This window comes from Numida meleagris, chromosome 3 (genome assembly GCF_002078875.1).
Source record: "Numida meleagris isolate 19003 breed g44 Domestic line chromosome 3, NumMel1.0, whole genome shotgun sequence".
NCBI classification, from domain to species: domain Eukaryota; kingdom Metazoa; phylum Chordata; class Aves; order Galliformes; family Numididae; genus Numida; species Numida meleagris.
The window spans coordinates 9495812-9512732 of record NC_034411.1 but is presented as its reverse complement, the minus strand read 5'-3'; the positions used below and the strand labels follow the sequence as shown (position 1 = coordinate 9512732).

The window sequence follows — 16921 nt, the reverse complement described above, 5'->3', positions numbered from 1 at the left end:
CTCAAGATCCATAGCACAGCGCATATAAATTGTGCGTGCCTGATCTGGAATGTTCCCAGTCTAATTTTTCAGAGCATTTGTCACTGTGCACAAATTTAAAGTTACTATTCGCTTCAGCTGTAAAAGCTTTACGTGGCTCATTTTATAGGTGTCCAATTTGAAATCTTAGCATTCAATACAAGGATCACAATTAGCATTGCTATTAACAACAGCTAAGAGTCTTGTTTACCATGTGAAAAGTAAAATCCAATTCTTAAAAGTGGCATCACCAATCTGTTATTAAATTCAATGTACAGAATCGAGCACGTACAACCAGTAAAATGGGTTCTATAGATCATATGCTTTGGGATGGTTAAGCCATTCCTAAACTACAAGCCATCCTCAACACTAAGTTCATTAAGCAGAAAAAAGGTAACATATTAATGGCATTAGGGACAGTCAATTTGTATGAGAAGATGTTAAAAAAAAAGTAGTGATATATTATTTAGCACCTATGTTTTGTTGACGTCATAATGCAGACTAGATTTGCATATTTAATGCAAAGATAATTTGTCAAAACAACCAGCCACTCACCCCCAAGAGCAAGTAGAATTTGAGAAATTTTATTTCATTATTTTCAAGGGATGTAAGAAAGCATTTTGAGCTTCCTGGATTTCCAGCAAATAATTATAATGAAGAAGTTGGACATCTCCAACAGAGAAAGACCTACCATTTCCATATGCAATATTTATGTGTTCCTAAAAATCAAAACTCAACACTTAATTAGGTCACATAACCATAACGTTAAGCATCCTCTCCAAAGTCTTTATATAAATAAATGACTGAAGCATGATCTGAAGAGGTAGCAGGCATAACTTTTTCTGCATTTATTACTTTTGAAAGGGAAAATCTGTTATCAACAGATCAATGAGGATAAGAACAAAGCTTTTGGTTTAATTACCACTTACATTTCAAACCATCACAGAAAGTCTGTATATTCACTGCACTCCTTAAAGCCAGTAGGCTACACTGGATTACAGAGTAAATCCTATCACATTTCATGTTTCACATCCCTGATTCAGGTTTCTTTTACGCGTGCTTCACTACTTCCCACTGGAGAAGCAAAACAATGCCTCCTAGTGCTATTAATTGCTCATAAAAAACTAATTTTTAAATAGAAACTTGATAGGATAATTCTGAAATGTAGCCTATTTTCTTTTTCATATAAATTATGTCCATTAAGGGGTATCAATAAAAGCAAACGTATAGAATTTGAAGATCATAAAGATAAAACATAATGACTCTAACCCTTTTTTCCCCCCATGCTAGTTAAATTTAAAGTTAGAAAACTTCTTTATTCTACATTAGGGAACGACTTACCTACCTAAGGGAACTTCATTCTGAAAACATAAACGTAGTTTTTAAAAAAGACGAGTTTAGAATAGGCACATATGGAACTTCCCTAACTCTATTCCGGAGCAAAAATAGTTTAAAATGTTTTAATTAAACCACTTTTCCTTGACAAATAGTTCCTTTACAATGTTTTTAATATAACTCAACATTGGCTGCATCTTTCCTGACAGCTGGTATTTCCTTAACAGAGAACGTCTCAAATGGCTTATGTATAACATTCCTTCTAAAATTCATTTCCTTTCTGTGTAAGAAGCTAATACAGCAGGAAAAAAAAAAAAGCAGGAATGTTTCATGCCATGTGGGATATAACAGTTCTAGAGTTTTGCTTTAAATTAGCCCAATAACTTTTTTTGGTAGAAATATTATTAATGTGGCTGTAGCTTAACATTTGGAAAAACGAAAAATACTTGCCCACAACTTTGCTTCTTTCCAGACAGCATTCCAACATGAACTTCATTTTTATGTTCTAGCTCTTCAGTACATGCCTACTGGAAGTCTGACAGTATCTTAGAGAAAAGAGGTAAGAATAAAACAGTCACCTTGTTCAGAAACAAGAGACTGATAGTTCTATATCAAATAGTTTCCTAACCAGACAAGGAAGCTCTCAATAATTTCACTCTAAACGTTAAATGAGAAGAGAAGCACACCACAGTCTTTCACAAGAGAAGGACAGACACTACAGTCTGACTAAAGAAGATGCAACTCCCGGGCTGGGCCACTCCTCCATATTAACAGATCCTCCATCCTTAAGAGCTGGGAGACTTGCAAGAGTTGCATGCAGAAGAACTAAGGTCTCACACGCACACATCCCTGGACGTGCTCCTTACAGCACATTGCAGACAGAGGCATTTAGTCCAAAGCCTGTGCCTACACCACTGAAAGGTTGTAAAAACTGAGCTGAGTGCCTGTTACTGCTGTAGCTCTCCAGAAGTCTTTAACTGATTAAGAAATACGTCTTGATAGTTTCTTTCCTCCGTCATGCTATAAAGCCATATACTGCTATAAATCACCGTGCTGCTCCGACAGATCAGATCATTTTCACTACCACAGAAAATTTTCGTTCTTAAATATTCCACAGCCTATCCAAACTGTGGAACAATGGTATTTTCACAGCTATTCTCCATCTGGGGAGATCTCTTAGCCAACGTGCCCTTTTGTGATCACCTCGGTTAATAACTGTACATACAGAATGCTGAAATCCGGTTACCAGAAAGTTTCCCTAGAAGTTAAGGTTTGCTTATCTTACATTTATGAATAATTGACATGTTTCTAAACTTCAGCAAAAGCCTGTCTGAAATACTCCCTCTTCAACTAATTCTATATTTCAAGTTACAGTGAGAGAGGATGGACATAGGAAATGTTATCTTTCTTTCTAAGAGGCAAACTCATTTTAGCATTCTGCTCACAAAAGCAATGCCTTTAGTTCTGAAAGCAAGATGAATTCTGCATGCCTTAGCACTCATATAGCGACAGACGAGATCCATAATGCCCGTTTGCTTACCTGACTTTATGGATGCCTTACGCAAAGCCAAAACAAGAAGAAAAAGCCAAACTTACCACTTCTCTCTGCCACCGCCTACACGTAAAAAGGACAAGTATCTGAACACGTTTGGGGCCACAAGAAACAAAGGAATCACCGAATAACTTAGAGCTTTTATTCTTAGGAAAGTATTTGCTACAGCCACTTCAGAGGCATAATGCTGTTACACAAGGGCAACGGTTGGCAAAGCTGCAAAGGCACAGAGAGAGGACAGGCCCGAAGGAAATCATACTGACATGTGACTGATGCAATCAAAGCTTACTAAATCCTCTAAACTTTTCATAACGTTTCTTTCTTGATTCAAAATAACTGCTATTAGGGTATGTTCAGACATGGTTTACTGCACAAGGGGCTGTGCTTCACACTGTGTTGTTCTGCAGTAGACTAGCCTACTGCAATTACTTGAACAAGATAATTTTATTTATTTGTCCTGTAGGGAAAAGATCATATAAATACTAATGAGGCCAAAATCTAAATGATATTATTTACTTAAAGCATTGTCTTAAATTTGGGATTCTTTTCTTGCTTAGCAGAGCCAATACTGCTCAACACGTAGCGCTATATCCAATGGAGAGGTGCAAAACCAACTGCTTTCAACATTTAAGAAAGAGACCAAGATCCTTTCTTCAGAGTAGTACCGAGATACACGAAGTACAACCACCTTCAATACAATGTAAGCAGAAGAATTTCTCAGCGAACAAAGGCCTTTAACACAAATGACTACCCTAAGCAAATCATGGAAATGGTGATCTCGAAGGTGTAACCATATATGACAAAACAATGAAGAATTCAGTTTGTAATGTACAGTAGACCAATGCAAACACTGGAAATAGCGGAAGCTGACAGAGTTTTAAATAAAACTTGGTATTTGAGTGAGAAAATTTAAACCTGATGTTCCTAATAAAAGAACACATTTCTCTGAGAAAAGCCATAATTTTGGGAGACACTGTCACTTCCAACAGTAAGAAATAGATGGATAAGTCTGCAAAACACATTTTGTAAATCACAGTGACACATGAGTATTTTTCTAAGGAAGCTACAGTGCACAACCCATCCATCTCCTGGAGACAGCACAAACTGCAGCAAGTCTGATGGTTTTTACTTTATTTTTTTCCTAAAGGAGTCTATCCCAAACTGCAGAAAGATCAAACACTCCCAGAACACTACACTCCATCTTCCCAGACAGTCTAAAGTTATTTAAGAGAGATTAAACCAGATCAAACACCCTCTTTCCAAATAGGAAATGAATGTCCATTCCCAGAACATTAATTGTTTCCACTATCTAATGATGAATCACATGTAAGAAGTTCTGTGGCGATACATCATATTTACTTATTGAAAACCCACTGACCTGGGCAAGAGACTTTGGAAGAAATGCCTAAAACCGTTTTCTCTTTAAAGCAAATCACTCCTCAAGGTGACAGATTTACTGATATTCTCACAATGAAGAGGGAAATGCAAAGGAAAGATACTGTCAAGGCAGGACACTAAAAGGAAATGACTCGCCTTACTGAACCAGGCTCCACACAATTGCTCAATATGAATTCTGGGTAACAGTCCTGGTTATGAGAAAAATCACAGAGTGAAATCCAGAAACGTTTATTCCATCTAAGTTTAACATGATTCAGTGTAACAGTACAAGCTGCAGCAATAAACGATTATTATGATGAAGTTGCTATTGCTTACTATTGCTGCAGTATTACCAGCTTTCTCAAAAAACACTTGCATTACATTCTAGTAGAGTGTGTAAAGCTCAGTAACAAAAGTGATGTGACAGTAAATGGAATTAACCATCTGAACAGGCCTACATTTATTGTAAAATTAACTGTTAGGAAGTAGAAGCCAACTGAAGCCCATAAAGGGAAACATCTGAAAAACTAAGTTTTACACTTCTGTGTCCACACCTGGACAGTTATTTCACTTCTAAATCACTCCCACCAAAGAAGCAGAGGGTCAACGTTAACCAGCGAGTCTCAGAAAAGCACGCTGCATTCCACACAACAGACATGCACGCTGCTCGCATCTTTCTCATTACGTTTGTCTGCATCATTCTCTGTGGGAGCACATCAGGGTCCGCCTGAAAAGATGGCAGCTGACAGATCAACGCCCTTCAACTCCGTACACGCCTCCACCTCGACATCCTCCGTATCACCTTTTTAAACTACATTTGGGTAAAAACAAGGGATATAAGGTTGGTAACAGGTTTTGGTCTCAACTGCTTTTCTAGAAATTGAATCTAAATTTCTAGCAGCAATTGACAGAGCTGTAATAACCACCTGAGAGTCAAGTTTGGCACCAGACTCTTTCTGTACATAATCAGAAACAGAAGTAATGTTGAGTAATTCCCACACAAAACTTAACACCTGGTACACACCGAGCTCCAGCTTCAGCATACCAACAGAACAGGGCAGTGACACCCTGTCTAAGTGGGGACAAGAGGACCAACCCCCAAAACAACGCTTGCATTTCACTTCGTTCTGATGTAGCCACTTGGCTGCCTGTTGAGTAGCAGTCACAAGGTATTTCTGAACAGCTACCTTTCAACTTACAGAAACACAGCATGAAGCGCTTTCAGTGGCATTAATTACAAAAAAGAGCACTAGTATCAAGTCATATTTAGGCAGTCTATAAATATACTTATTTTTAAATAAGTTATAAAAACACTTCAAAAGCATTAATCAGCTTAAAAACATTCATTTCTGCATACATCTCTCTACATATGTTGAATCACATTGGGAGAACACATCTTTTGAAATACGGCTCAAGCTAATTTTAAGCATGGTTGGAAAAGTTTGGCCTACGCTGATTAAAACCTATATTTAAATGAAAGGAAAATTTAACCACAGAAACCATGCTTAGTTTAGAAAAATAAGCATATCATTGCCAAAGTGCCGTCCTAAGTTTAGATTGCTGTCTAACTAAAACATTTCAAGAAACTAAAATGGATTTTTAAATGTTTCAAGATGAAACACCCATTGTGTAATTTGCAAGATATGCAATTATCTTCTGAATTCAAACACATAATGCTAATACTCGATCTGAACACATGCAGACTGTAGATTGTTGCTTGTGAGGACACTGAGTAAATCGATGTTGAAAATCAATAACAGCACTAGATGAAGAGAAACCATAATGAAACCTAAGAGCAAAATTACCAAGTGGTGTGGAATTAATTACTCAGACACAAAGAATATTGTTTGGAGGGGAGGGAAAGGAGCGTTTTGAATCTTCATCTACTGCTTCTGCCCCTCCAAGAGCTCAGCAAACTGAACAAAGGCTTCTCAGGTTTTCACCACTTTCAAAACTGCATCAGTGGCCACATGAAGTGTTCCATGCAAGCTCCCATGTGTAGCAGGACAGTAACATTTTCACCTTTGAACGGCAGGGAGGGTCTTCCTAACACATTTGAGAATACCAGGGAAGGTCTTGCTAACATATTGGAAAGATCATATGGCATATTTTCTTTACCTTCCAATTAATATTTGTATCTGGGTAAAATCATTATCATACCATCCACACAAGAAGTTAAAGAAAAATAATAAAAAACAACAGTCCACACACCAACCTCAGATCTGTACATTTATGTTACGTACAATCACAACTCCAAGCACCCAGAACAGCAATCAAAAGCTTCATCTGTGACAACCACTGCTAGACTGATTCAATCAAGATTCCAGGAGATGAAAGTAAGTCCACTCCTATTTAGAACTCATGAAGACTATGCATACATGTCAGAACCCGCACTGCTTACTATTGTTTCTGTTGGGATTAGCAAGAGAAAGGAAGAGCTTGGTTTTATTTCTTGTTTTCCTGTAGAAGCCTGGGTGCTCTGTTATCTTTTGACTCTTCTAGTTACAGCCACTTCACCTGTTCCACTGATTTGGTGAAGGAGTACAAAACAATTTGTGAGCATGTCCGAGGACACAGTAGCTTGCAGGACACTGCCACGATTCAAAGACTAATTTCCATAAGAAATTAGAACAGTTTCCGAAAAAGTTAAATCCCTTTCTACAAGCAACACCTGGTAAGCCACCTAACTGCTTCCTATAGATTCCTGAGGCAGCCTATTCACTTAGTCCTAGAGCAAACAGATACAGATTTAATCATAAAGAACACTGAATGTCTTAACAAGAGCACAAATGCTATAAACTTGAAGCACTCAAGATTACACTGTACCTTTGAGAATCACTGGAACTAAAGCATTACTTGCTCTCTTGACACTCAAACGGACATCAATAGCAAGTTTATATCAAAGGGTGATAAAAAAGGAAGACAACCTTCAAGAGTTCCAAGAGTCTTAGGACCATGAAGTAGCAGCCTTGCAAAGGCATGTTTAAAAGCAGTAAGATTAAAAAAAAAAAGTTTTGCATCAATGAAATCCCAGAAAAGAATAAACCCACTGTCAGATTAAGAGTAAATTCATTTTCTCTAACTTTTTAAAGGACAGTGCATGAACTAAGCTGAATAATTATTTTTGTATTGATCAGAAAACGTCCCCCCCCGTTCTGTACTCTTAAGCATGAAAGAAACTCCAATAAAAACAAACTGAATCAAGGATTTTTTTTATGACTTTATTTTTTATAGCAGAACAAGTTCACAAGGAAACTAGCTCGACTTGAGAGAAAAAAAAAAACAATCTAGAAAAAAAAGAGGAAATTATGTCTAGGCTTAAAGAAGTCTGTTAATGTTTCTCTCTAGCATCTCGCCGTGCCCTGCAGCAGCAACAAGGGCCGTTACAAAGCAGAACCGTCTTCAGGGATGAAGAACTTTTCAGACAGGTCAACAAAAAGTCACATAAAAGCAAACTGCAAGTCTTTTCATGCACTCAGAATGGTTCTGTTTCAAAAGTCAACTCTCTAAAGGTTCCGTTTTCCCCTATAATAGCTCTAAGTGTTGACCAACACACAATGCAAACAAGGCACCTGTCGCCAGTCCATAACTAACAAGACATCAAACCAAATTTCGCAACTCAGTATCAGATACAGACGGTGGGAAATCTTATCTGCAGGTTCTCAACACCACAATCTGAAGGAACAAGTCAACAATGGATAACCTAGAAGAGGATCTTCAGTGAAGAGTATGAATTAAGAGAAGAAAAAAGTACAAAGGAAAACAAAGATCACTTGTACACAATCAGCACAAGCTGAGACAAGTACCCTGCGCATCCCAAGGAGTTGCAGTGGCAGCCAGCAAAAGTAATGAGGTGTGTGTTCTGGCAAAGCAGGGCAATGCGTGGGGTAGGGGAGATGACAGTAAGCCAAAGGACAGAACAACTGACAGGGAAGAAAGAAAATAAATCAAGACCGATTAAGTAAAAATTAGGAAGTGAAACTCCACCAGGAGAAGTCTTGGACAGAATCAAATCAGAAGACACCAGAAGGAGAAAAGGATTTGTGCTTTAGGACAGCTCAGGTGATTAAGAATTTAGTTGGGCATCATTAGAAGTAGCAGCTGAGGAAGCAGAGATTCTGCAGAAACAGAGGAAATACATGTCAGCCTGCCACTTACGAGACTGAAGAAAAGATTTGCTGGATCAAGTAACCTCAAAGCTGCTAAAACTCCACATGGATGTGAAGATGTCTCGTAACACTTGTAATTTTCTTTTTGGATTACTTTTGTGAGAAGAGTACGGAACTCCACAGAAGTTAAGACTTGCTAAGACTGAGGAGTCAGAACGTACCTGAATCAACGTTTCTCTGTGTAACTTCAGTTTGGCTTTTGCAGGAAGATGCAGTACTGTTTTACCCTCATGACTCCTGTCCTTGAGGTCTGAAAAACACTTTGTAAGTGGTCTATCTTTTTAAGCACAGGAGCTCTCTGGCACACAGAGAACAGGGCTAAAAGTTCCTTTGGATTTTTAATCCTTTTCTTCTTACCACACATTCCCTACGTGGGGTGTTTTTTTTTTTAATACAAACTTTTCAGAAGCTTTAAGCGTATCCTTATTCTACTGAACGAGCAATTTGAGATTTGGTTTCTCAAGGTACAACTGCACCTTGTACTTAACCCACAGCTTGGCTACATTAGTGCAGAAGGAGAACGGTTTTCATTCACACGGGATCAAACACTCAATAGAATAGCTCCCCTCTGACAGAAGGACACCCCCACAGAACTGTTGCATCAGCTGTCCCTGCAACCATCCAACCACCAGATCCACTACAAAAAAAAGCAGCAGTAGCCTGTAAGCTGTGACTGTGAAGTAGCAAGGCTATGCTTTTTAGTTGCAGCCCACATATCAACCAATGTATTCACGCTAAACTGTTCCTTAACTTGCTGAGGACCTAAAACGGTGCAGCTGCCACTGAAGCTCACAGGCAGAGCATTAAAAAAATACTATGAAATCTCACAGAAATGTCAACCAGCAACTTTCAGCTTTCTGTGTTCAATTTAAGACATACCTCTCAATCCTAGTTTCCCCATTTGCACAGTAAGGAGAAAAAAAATCTCAATCTACGTTACAGCAGAATAAGTTTGTGCTTTGATAAAGATTAAAACACTGTTGTGATAACCGCTACTGAAAAGTCCAAGGGTCCAAAAGCAGAGCGTAGGCAGTGTTTTTGAAACAAGAAACACCTACTATAAAGTAAATGAGTTATAGACACTTAGCAAACAATAAGCAAAATATGCTGCCCATTATGCGAGCATACTCCACTCCATGAATTAGCGTAAGTACAGCTTAAAAATAGACAAGTTACAAGCACTGCATCACAATCCATATGCATAAGCAGCAAAATGAGCTTGCACGCACAGCTTAACTCCAGCACTTGCTCCTTGTACTCTGCTTTCAGCGGGCAGTTATGTTCCACGTGGTTTGGCTGCCAGAACCTCGTTCCGATCCCCATCCTACACCTTTTACATTAGGGACCATTCAGATCAAAGTTCAGCTTTGCTACAGAGCGAACGCAGCTGAGATAGCAGCATGCGAGCCAGCAGCACTGGGAGAAGTGACAACAGGCGCAAGTAACCAGAGTAAACCACTCAGCTACAGCTGGCAAAACCTGACTGATTTCTTCATACATACAAATTAGCAAGAGACTGCACTTTCTCCCAGAGTAAAAGCACTAAGGATCAGATTACAACAATAACCCTCCGTTTATTCCTCTAGGTGTAATAAACATAACAATTCCGAAAGCAAGGTTTCACACACACAGAACGTATTTCCAGACAAGCTCAAGCACTTCGCTCCAGCGACTCCTCGCCTGGCATCTCCTACAACGCGACGACCCCGCCTACGGAGACACGGGAAGCAGGTGAAAGGCCGGCACGTTGCACCTCGGCCTCAAGAAGCCGGCCTGCCCGCGGCTGGGCCAGTAACCAAGGCCCAGAGCTCCGGCACGCCCCGACCGAAGGCGCCCCAGAGCCCGCCCTCACCTGAAAGAGGGCAGCGCCGCGGCGGGAGGCTCCCGCCCCGCTCACGGAACCGCCGCCCCGCCGAGCGCGGCCACAACAGCGCCCAGCGCCGCCATGACCACAGCCGCCATATTCCCGCTGCCACCGGCGACCTCTGACCCCCAATCACTTCCGGTCACGGCCGTCAAGCCGTTGTTATGGCGCCGCTCCCGGCCTCGGCCGGCCTTAAAGGGGCAGCGGCAGAGCCCCGCGCCCGGCGGCACCGTGCCCCCCGCGAGCCCCGCTGGCTGCTCCGGGGCTCAGACAGCGGGGATTTAATGTAGGGGCACAGCGCAGCGCAGCACTTACAGTTCAGCCGCGTGCTGTCCTCATGGGCAACAGTTTGACCAAAGTGAGAGGAATTCGTATTGCAAAACCTGTCCTGCTGTTGCCAGGCCTTTCCCCCAAAAGCGGCGCAGCCTGGCCGGGACTTCCAGCCCCTCCAGAGCGACCCGGTCTGTGGGTGTAGGGCTGCGAGGAACAAACAGCAATAAACAAAGCAGAAACAACAAGCATTCCTCTTAATTTTGCTGTTAGCCTAAAAAGGACGATGGCTAATCAGCCACTGTGTGCTGCGTGGTGGGCAAAAAGCTATACTGCTGTTAATGACAGATTTTATCATCAAATAATCTGCCAAGAGCCAAAGCAGCAGGAAAGGGGGCCACAGAATGACTTCCAGTGTTATTAGAGCCGGGCTGGGGTGGTTACCCTGAACTCTCTCCGAACCTGGCAATATTTCAGTTTTTATTGCACTGAACATTACTGCTGCTCAGTTAATCATTTTATACCCTTTCTACATACATGTTTTTATAAGGTAAACGGATCTGGTGGAACCCCCAACACAAGAAAGAAAACTCCAGGAGTTTTCAGGTGAAGCTTTATGCTGTGTTAGACCAAATGGAACCTCTGTCCGACTCCCTGGACGTGCTGCATTAGGGCCAATGTGACCTGGGCTCTCCATCTGACCTCCCCCCAACCATTCTGTGTGCACAGCAAACAAATCCCTTGACAAACCTGCAAAGTACACGTGCCAGGGCAAAACCTGACCCTGTAATCAACGTCTGGCTCTTGTATTTGTAGTGCAGGGAAGCCAGGGCTCTCTTCATCAGCTTGATAAACTAGTAATGGGCAAAAATGCCTATTAATGTCATAGGATGACGTTCTCTGTGAATAAACCCATGCTAAAATGGGTTAATAACATTTTGAAGAAGATTTTGTAGTTAAGTGAGTCTTCTTCACACACCAGCATTTACTTCTTTGCACCAAAAGGGGCCCAGACGCTTACCATCTCACTCTGATGTTGTGGCTCTGGTCAAATTGCTCCTTATCCCTCCTGTAGAGCTGGAATAACGACACTCTCGTCTGGAAGTGCTGTCAGAATATACTAATTAATATTCATAATTTGATAAGAAGACGTGAAACATAATACAGCTTTGCTTGTTACAGTGCCAACGCTTAGCTATACAAACTTTCAATTAAGACATTTTACTTATAACTGTGGAGAAAACAATTTGTTAAGACAGATTATAACATGCAATTGCATTCCTGTTTTCCTCAAGGACCCCAAAGCCATTCTGTGCAGTTTGTAGAGGCATCATTTTGTCATTGAAGTGCAGTCTCCTGTGAAGAAGAGCATTGCTCTTTTCAACCATTCACCATAGCACTCTACTAGAAAATGCACGGAATTCCATTTTCAGCCACAGCTACACAGGCATTATATATAAGCCCTTGAACTTCTGTGAGGTGAGTTAACACAGCCATTTTGTTAGAAAGCAAATAGTCTATTTGAATCTATACATGCAGTCATAATGCCCCTACAGTTTTTGCGAAAGTGGAAAGTACGATTTCTACAGCCAAAGACAACAGTGAGGGGAAGAAAGGAATGTTCAGTATTCAGCAAAAAGAAAGAATCTGGCTGACTGGAAATGTATGTACATTTTAAAAGGCCTTGTTAAAATAATATTAGGTACTGGTTTTACCTCCACAAATACTGCCGTTTGAAGTTGTGGTCAAGCTTTTGACATGTTTGAAATAAAACAACTTAGATTTAATTTAGGCCCCAAAACAATTACTGCGTGGAGAGCTGTATGCAGGGAGGCCTGCTTTCTGGCATATTTATTCCCTGCATCCCTCGGCTCACCTCCTTCCCTACTACATTGATTTCATCTCCCCACACCACGATCAACAACCCTGCTAGGTAAGAATAAGGTAGGTAGGTACAGGTTGGCCAAAGTGTATCAGCTGCCAAGAACAATAATGATGTTTTCTCACTGGAGGCACAAATTTATTTCTTTCTCCTTTGGGATGCTGTCAGTATTAACAAATCTTCTAGGAATGTAATTGTTTCTGAAACCGCTACCCTTCCATCAAACCTGACAGAAATTTGTCACTCAAGCTATTGGAGGAGGACTTGCAGCCAGACTAAAAGCCAGCATGGCTGCGTGATGAATATTTGTGTGGAAAAACAATCTGAAAAAAAAGAGAGAGAGAGAGAGACAGAAATTAAATGTGGAATCAATTAAAATATTTTTGGATGGGGTTGGAATTAAAAATGATTCTGTCTTTGTAGTTGTACTAGCACCTGAAAAGTAGAAAGTGAAAAGAGGTGAGGCAAGCTATCATCCATCCACTGGTAGGGCTTGGAAAGGTATAGATGAAGAGGTAAGAATTTAAGATCTCAGTACTAACACAGCAAAAGGACATTTTGGGGCTATACCCAGGGCAGGCTTTGTAAAAGGTTTTCAGTGGTATGATTTGTTGTGTGCCCCTTCAGTCTGTCATGTGATAGCGTGGCTCACCAGGGGTTTACAAGTGGCATCATGGAGCTCATAAAAAGCCACTAAGAAAGTGATGACACAGAGAAGGAGAAGCTTGAAGCTGGCTTCTCTAACAACAGCAACACATCTATAACATTTTGCTTTTTAATCACTATTGCTTAGTTCTGTCTTTTACTTGCAGATAAGGCCCCCTTGGGGCCTCTATCAGAGCCCAGGGAAATGACAGACCATGTGGCACTCAAGAAATAAAAAGAAAAAAATGATAAGGAGTGTGGAAAATATCTTTAAGCAGCCAGTCACACCACCCTAGAACTGCCAAGAAACAGCAGATAAAAAAACTCATGTTGTCCCATTCCTTGCAAAAGCCTCAGTCACTTGACTAAGAAAACACTCTAGCAGCTCATGCTGTATATGATCTAGGCTATGCTTGCATCAAAATGTCTTCAAATTGTGACCCACAAGCACCTTATATGTCTGACAAGAACCTGCTATGCACGTGGTTATTTCCAGCTGCTAAAGAAGATCACAACGTATTAAATGCTTTCCTGATGATCCTTTGCCATGTAAGCAACTGCAAAATTAGACTTGGAGTTGTAAAATGGTAAATTGAAGGCGTGGGCAGAAGAGGAAGAGGAAAGGATTGTGTGATAGAAAGGGAAGGATGAGAAGGGATTGTAAATGCAACAGGTGAGGGGTCGTGAGATGCTCTCCCCAAAGACTTCCATGGCAGAGAGCAATGTAGACGCTGCCATCAAGGCTTCTGTATACTCTGTTAACCCTTTAGGATGGCTCAGTGCTTAATCCCTGTGATGTGCCCTAACACACGTCGTGTGGCTCATTTGCAAAAACTGCAGTACTCCACTTGGATTTTTCCTCTCTCTGAGCTTCTATGCAAATTTCACCCCTTGTGAGAAGAGCTGAGTTATTGGATATCTGGTTCGTTCACTTTCTTGCCTTCATTTTCCTGCTTTTCTGGAGAGTTCGAGATAAGGAACTGACAAGCCAACATAAGGACTTTCACTTCTCCATCTGCTTACAAAGGAAACCAGATACCAGAGCCCACATACCCTCTTAGGTGTGGAAATTCATTAGCTGCTCATAACATGCCTAAGCTGCACTTGTTAAATTTTTCGAGAAGGGGCCCTGACTCAAAGGGTATCAGCACAGCAGTGAGCATTGAAATGGGAGGCAGTGACAGCATGGAAAGATTGCACTGATTTAAGCTAGTACAATATTTCTGGTGCCAGTAAGGTAGGTGTATATCTCTGGAGACAAACTAAATTTGTTCTTTTGCACAGTCCCATGAACAGCAAGCAACAAAGGCCACTGTTTAGTGCCCTACAAATATAGTAACTGGCACAGGTGATATAATGAATTTAGGTGATTTGTGAAACACCGTGAGTTTAAATGCTTTTTCCTCTCAAATTCAAAAGGCATCTGCAGGTATAACCATGAAAGGTAATTCAATAAATTACTGCTTTTGTGGGTTTTTTTGTGTGTGTGTGTGATTTATTTTTTTTTTTAATTCCTCAAAGCCTAAGAGAAGATGGATTTAATTCAGAAATATTTATTTGATTTATTGGCTGTTTGGTTCACAGGAGACTTCCCACAAGGGCAGTAAAAACCAAGACTGCCTTTTTTACAGTACAAAGATTTTACACTGCAGCCCTCTCAGTTCTTTTAAACATGCCTCTCTCTTGTTTAAAGTACTAAAAAATTCCATTCATCATGACTCAGAAATTTCAGAGATGGAAATGATCTATTATGTCTTACAATCCATCTCCTGAACACTGCAGAATTGCTCTGTGCAGTGCATTTGTATTTTTAACATTTTGCCCATCAGTTTAGAAGGTCACATTGCCAAGGTGTTTTGACTCACATTTCATGTTTGTATAAACAAGCTCATGTTTGCTGTATTTCAGTGTGGTCTTACAGATATCCCAGAGAAAGAAGGCAAGTAGTAGCCAGGATAAATGGCAGGTGTCAGTATTAGTGTTAGTTTTGATGTTAAATGTGATCGGGGCTGTGTGCAGTGGGCTTTCAACTATTCCTCTTTGGAAAACAGTCATTTTAATGTCAGTCACTAGCAATTTACTGCTGGTCAGTTGGGAACAGCATGCTTTCTACAAATACCTTCCATTAGTCACTGGTTCTGATCAAAATAGTCGGTTAGGAGGGAGAGCAAGCCTGTGCGACACAGAAGTTAACAGGGTGGCAGAATGTATGGGTACGTTATCTTCAGACACATAGTTAACATTTTTTGAATGCCAAAACTTAGCAAAACGGGCTCAGATCTCTTTTACATTGAGGTCAGGCTGGAGCTGCACCGCTGACATCCAATGGAGCCTTTTGAAAAACCAAGGCTAATGTACATGAGATCACTGTCTGGCAGCAGTACAGAAGTACATTTGCTTGTCTCTGAAATGCAGTCACCTCTGGCTTGAAACATGGCAGCTGTTTAACATCAAATGGTAAGCATATTGACCAGCATGTTTCAGAAAAGGAGGAAGAGATAGAGGGGGAAGAGCATGGAGGAGTCTCACTAGTTTTGCATTCCTGTCATCAGCCTGTTTAGTAGAAGCTCCTATGACAACAACATGTGCTGTCAGTTCAAATACTTGCTGTTTTGACAGCCTTTTGTCTCACTGAAATTAAGTGTTTGGACATGATAGAAAACAAAAGGAACAAAAAAATATAGCTGTGTACTAAAGAGAAAAATGATGTGGCAGGGAAAACATGTCAGAGTAAGCAGCACATCAGCATTCAGCTAAGTCATTCTCATCAAGGTCTTCAGTTTTCCCATCGTACAAAAGGAGCGTTAGGATCATACAAGTCATTCTGGAGCCTCTGAAAACACGTATTGGGACTCATGTGGGCATGTTCAATAGCAGAACAGAAAGAGAAGCAGCAGCTTTTGAATCCCAAGCTGCTTGTCTCTGGAGCAACATATAGGGGACTGGGTGGTTGTTCCCCAGGATCTGGGTAGGAGCCTGAGGGTGTTACTGGGAAACTGGGGGTGGATTCCGGCTGTCCCTGGAGGAGACAGCACAACACAAACAATGGATGGGGGTCAGAAAGGGGACAGAGGAGCCAGCCTTGCGTAAGTCATTTCTCAAAGTTACACAACGGAGAATAATACTAATGCACTTTTATAATGCATTCCTACAGAGATTTAAAGTGCTTTGAAAAGGTAAGTAAATATTATATCATAAGATGACAGATGGACAATCCAGAGCAATGAGGAAGTAAGTGACTTTCTTGTAGCTGTATGGAGAGTCAGAAGGGTGGTGGGGAACAGAAGTAAGGTCCCTGCAGCCCTCGGAGTGCTCAGGCCCTGATGGACAGAAGAAAAACTGGCAAGTTAAGAAGAAATCTTCCCTAAATCGGGAAGCAAATCAGAAGAGAGAAGCACATTTTTCAAGATGGGAAAAGATGTTTGGTGAAAACATTCCCAGGATTTTATTATCTTTTTCTAATGTGAGCCAAAGGATCGTATCCAAGTTTCCAGAGATGATTCTTCACAGGAAAACCAAAGGCTAATAAAAAGCATAGCAATTGCACAGTAAAAAAAACAACAATAATAGAAAAGATGCCCTTTGTTTAACCACCTGGACAGATCCAGCATGATGCAAATAAAGCGTGGGATAACAAACTGCAAGAGGCAGCCCTCATCTACAGGGGCTTGTCAGACCAAGGCAGCAGAGAGAGGCAAAATGAGCTGCTGGAAGGGAATGAGGAGCAGCACTCCTAGGAGCATGCTCCTGCCCATGGTCTTCACAGACAAGCTGCTACTTGCCATCAGTGCTGGGGACCCTCAGGAATT

At 40.9% G+C, this 16921-nt stretch overlaps 1 protein-coding gene across 2 annotated transcripts in view; it reads right to left on the bottom strand.

Annotated features, from left to right (window-relative positions):
* The window catches only part of LCLAT1 (lysocardiolipin acyltransferase 1), a 110144-nt gene extending 99688 nt beyond the window's left edge, over positions 1 to 10456 (bottom strand). Inside the window, exons 1-2 of one of the 2 annotated variants that reach the window (XM_021389738.1) lie at positions 10304 to 10456; positions 8613 to 8701 (exon numbers count right to left, since the gene is read on the bottom strand). The gene's annotated coding sequence lies outside the window, so the exon portion shown is untranslated. The remainder of the gene's footprint in view (positions 1 to 8612; positions 8702 to 10303) is intronic. The other variant, XM_021389737.1, reaches the window with a different exon arrangement.